The sequence below is a fragment of the Acyrthosiphon pisum genome, chromosome X, assembly GCF_005508785.2.
Source record: "Acyrthosiphon pisum isolate AL4f chromosome X, pea_aphid_22Mar2018_4r6ur, whole genome shotgun sequence".
In the NCBI taxonomy this organism is placed as follows: Eukaryota; Metazoa; Arthropoda; class Insecta; order Hemiptera; family Aphididae; genus Acyrthosiphon; species Acyrthosiphon pisum.
The window spans coordinates 70,261,247-70,266,487 of record NC_042493.1 but is presented as its reverse complement, the minus strand read 5'-3'; positions in this window follow the sequence as shown (position 1 = coordinate 70,266,487).

Sequence of the window (5,241 nt, the reverse complement as noted above, 5' to 3'; positions counted from 1 at the left end):
GTTAAATTTTTTTAATTAAAAAAAAAAAAATAATAAAAATAATATTTTTTATCAATAATTTTTTTTATTTTTTAGGTATACTTTCATATAACGGCGGCCGATCACTTCGCCCCGGGATACATTGTATAGTATATTACATTATACTATAGGTGTTTATATATGACTTATTATAGTTATTACTTATTACCTACTTGGCAGTTGGCTACTTATTAATCAGTATAGAATATAGATTGATATTTTGCAAACAAAGTTGATGACTGTTTAGTTTTCATACGAAATTCAATATTTCAGACTTTACTACTGTATTAAACTATTAAGCATTAACTAATATTTATGAATACGTGAACCAACTATCTACCATCTAATTAAAATTATTAAAATCTGTGAGTGTTCTAGTATTTTAGGTAGAGTTTACATTTAGATTACTAAACATTAGTGCATACCACACTGCACGTTTTGAAGCTTTGACTTTTAATTTAAAGAATTAAATACCAATAAACTGTATATTTGGTTTTATACATTTTTGAATGTTTTGATAATGGTAACACAATTGATTTCATAATATGTTTATCGTTGCGATGGAATTACAACAAACGACATTTCTACATACAAAAATTCGACGACGGCGGCCGCCGATAGCCGCCACTGTCGCGTTCGAAGGGAATGTTACCTACGTGTAATGACATGAAAATATAATAAATATTAAATTCATAAATAAAAACAAAATAGTCGACAAACAGTTGATGTGTAGCACTGTAACTATACTAAAAATAGTTGTAATCTGTGAATTATCAGTATCGGTGTAGTTTACGTGTTTTTCAAAATATCGGTGGATTATAAATGGATTCGTAGTTATATAATTCATACGAGATCTTCCATGGATTCCCTATAGCTTTTTTCCGTGAATTGTCATTTTATAGTATAGGATTATGTACTTACTAACAAAGCTACGTTTCACAATCACCAAAAAAAAATACACTTTCCTAACAATTCACAACCTCATTTATTACCTATTATCTACTTATTCGCCAGTGTAAATTGATATTTTATAATTTAATATTATCCCGAAACCAACATTATCCACGTTTATGCTGACCCAGCCCCGTAACCAGACAAAATCTTCAGGTGGGTGAACAAAATTGTAGGGTGGTGGGAAATAAAATGCATACCTATTGACCAAACTGGTAATGACTGACGAGTTTTACAATTTTATTTTCATACAAAATTCATTATTTCAGACCACTGCTATTCACGAAAACAATATGAACTACCTATCTAATAATTTATAATAATATATTATAATCTACAATAATAATTGTTTCTAACAATTAGTGACTGTGAATCTAAATATTTTGGTTCAATAAATGTATCTACTATCTAAATATCTAATAATAAAATTATGACTATAAACAAAAATTTTTTAATGGGGTGCGATAATTGTATGTTAAATATTAAAAAAAAATTTAGGATTATTGATTTTACTCCAAGATGATTTGGGGTAAATCACTGTTTGTTTTTTACCGCAACATGGAAAAACGCATACACCCAAAATCATGTTTTTTTATGGTTTGATGATTTTTGATTATTGTTGTCGTGGTGCACTAAACTTTGCAATCAGTACCTAGTAAGGTCGATAGATATTTTAAAGAACCGATTTTTGTGCGTAATGTATATTCGGTGTAAACTGTAAAGATGATCAATTTATTGAGAATCATAAACGTAATACGTATTATTCATAGATAATAAAATTATCCGACCGCGTCTGGCGCCGTCACCAAATGTGATTTCCCTGGTCATCGAGATAGATAAAAATACTCTTCTTCTATAGTATTCTTATCTATCTCGATGGCCCTGGTTAGTAAGATGGCAATAATAATAGTATGATAGTTAGCCCGAAATTGAAGTGTTTAAATTATTTTAGACACTAGTCACTAAACATTTAACATTTTGATCACAGAATTTGTATTTTGTTTTTAATTGTTATAATGTTTTCATCGTGGTAAGTGGATAGTAATACTATAAATTGATTTCCTAAGAATTAAGACGTACCTATACAAAATTATTTAATGAAATAAATGTTTTTTGCAGGAGCACACGTTCACAGTCCCGTACTGTGAAGTCCGGATTAAGACATTTTGAGGCCCAGGGACCAAAGTTTTAAATGAGACCCATATACGAAAAAAAAAAAAATAATAATGTATAATATATTATTTAATATTAGTTACTTGTTATAATAAATATATATAGGTATTAGGTACATAGCATTATAGCAATAAATAATGAATAATGTATCATTTTATTTATAAAATTATTATTTAATGATTAAATTTGTAAAATTGTGTTACTGCCTTATTGAAGTAACAACATAATATGCTGAAATGCGGCTGTATGTGATTTATTGTTGTTAATATAATATTATCTAGGTATACATGCTTCAATCTCATGAAGTGTTGCAAAAATGACAATATTTTAAGAATATACTTGTAAGCGACCCTGTCAACGATTTTTTTCTCTTTTAAAACTACTAAAATACATTTATCTTAAATTAAAATAGGTAATTTATTAAAAAGTAAAAACCCATTAAATATGTATATTATATGCATTTATGAAGCAATATGCAATAATCCTCTATATATGCACAATATGCAATATAAAATGTGGTGTTTAAATTTAGTGTGAGATGAGCCGCGGAATTTTAGTATCCCCTAGACGTGCATACACTTAGTACAAATATTAAAATATGCGAATGCATATAAATCCGAGCTCTAGTGATTACCTACTAGGTACCTACCTAGTACCATTGATTATACATAGTATAATATGTATAATATACTATGTATAATCAATTCTAGTACCTACACAAGCTACATTTTTTATTGTTAAACCAAATGGCCTTAGTGCCTGAGTAGCCGGCTACGGGCTAATCATTCTGAATAGTGAACACATAACGTACGCAATTTATTCCGAATGTATGTTATTACGTACTATGATTTATGTCAACAATAATTTCACTGTACGCACTAATAAAATATTTGTAAATTACGGAAGTATACGGAACGACGCTGAGATTATGTATCGGTGGCGCACTCTTGAGGCCGAAACTATTCGCACACAAACTATATATTTTTTTACAACATTGATGTTTTAAATATCATAAAATATTAAAATTTATATACTTCGAAATCAAGTCCCACCGCCAAATTATGACTCTAGTACTTAACCTATCGTAGATCGTAGTGTTGTTTGAATAATGCTACAGATAGTCTGTGTAAAAATAAAGTTCCGTAATACATATATATATATATATAGCAGTGGTGTAGTTGTAGATACTGTTTTGGCTATAGACATAAATTGGAAAATACCTATATGACACGCCCTCGCGCTTTGCCCATTAACCAATTAACTTAAATCAATGTACTTACTATTTTTATTAAAAAATTAAAAATTGTAAATGTGTTGTATTTTAAAAATAATTATATAATATAATATGTTTATGTTTATTTGTACCTATTCCATATAGCAAATTGAATAAAACAATTTATAAATTTATAATTTATAACATATTCCACAATGATTTTTAGATTCTGAGTGGAACGATGAATGTACCTATTGATTTTACAATGATGTGTGTTTTTTTTTTTTGTGTCTGTGTACACGATACGATTTTTCACAAAATTGAATTTCGTTTTTGGTGTAAATTTGACCGTAGATACATGAAATTTTGACTGAATGTTTATATTAGCATTTTCTATACACCATAACATTTTCAAAATATTTTGACTTATTTTGAGCTCTTTACGGACATTGTCAGTTTTCAATTTTTTTAGTTTTTTTTCTAAAAATATCAATAAAATTTTATTTGTTGATTAAAGAAGCTTGAAAAATTAATAAAAGGCTCCTAGAATATTGTTTTAAAAGCAGATGAAAAATATTAAAAATCCTTAGTCACAGTTTTTTTTTATAAGCATTTAAAGTTCAAAAATTGACAAAATATGGAAAAATCACGAAAATTAGCAAATTATTTTGAGTTAAGAATTCGTAAAAATTTTTCTTTTTAAATCTAAGATTTTAAATTATAATACAAGATTCCTTATAAGATTATCTACCTTATCAAACAAAAAATATCTATAAGAAAGTAAAATTAAATTTTTATAATCGTTTGAAAGTCATATTTTTACAACATTTGATATTCACTCGATTTCTCATGTAACGATTTTCTTTTTTTGTTGTAATTAAAAAACGAGTGACTGTAGAAACTTGAAAATTTCACTGAATGTTTATATTAGCATTTTATATATACGATAAAATTTTTAAAATAATTTGACTCTTTTTGAGCTGTTTACGGACATTGTAAGTTTTCAACTTTTTTAGTTTTTTTTTCTATAAATATCAATAAAGTTTTATCTGTTGGGCCAAAAAGTGTATAAATTTAATACAAAGCTCCTGATATATTGTTACAATATCAGTTGAAAAATATTAAAAATACATAGGCACAATTATTTTTTATAAGCATTTGAAGTTGAAATGTTGACAAAATTTATCAAATTTAAAATTGAATAATTATTTTGTAGTTAAAAATTTATAAAATGTTCAACTTTTATATCTAAGGATTGAAAATTTAAACAAGATTCCACGTAAATATTTAATTCTGTTACCAAAAATTCTAAGAAATACATATTAAGCACAGTTTATTTTTATAGTCATTTTAAGTTCAAATTTGGATGAAATTACATATTAAAAAAACAAGAATAACTATTTTAGTTATTTTGTTGTGATTGTATAATATTATTCGTGGGTACTTGAAACTTCTAAAGTATACTATTATATATCTATGATAGTACCACGGTTTTTTGTTGATGTATAACGCGTTATAAGTACCTAATAAATATTATGATATGATTAATTTGGAATTTATTATAGGTACCTAATATAATATTATGTCTTATACCTAGACTAACATACCGTCTCCGCTCAGAATCGTTTTTCTTATACAATGATATTATATCATTGAATTCAAATTTAATACCATCCATTATACAGTGACCCACTTGTAACCTACTGTACAGCAGAGCGAAATCCACTTACCCACCTTTTTAATTATACAATTGTATTGTTTTAAATACATTTATAACTATTAAAACAATAAATTATTATTATCATTATAATCATTTTTTTTTTTATAAGCCTCAACAGACTCTTTTTAGCAGCACTATTCACTATTTAATAATTTAATTTCTGTGT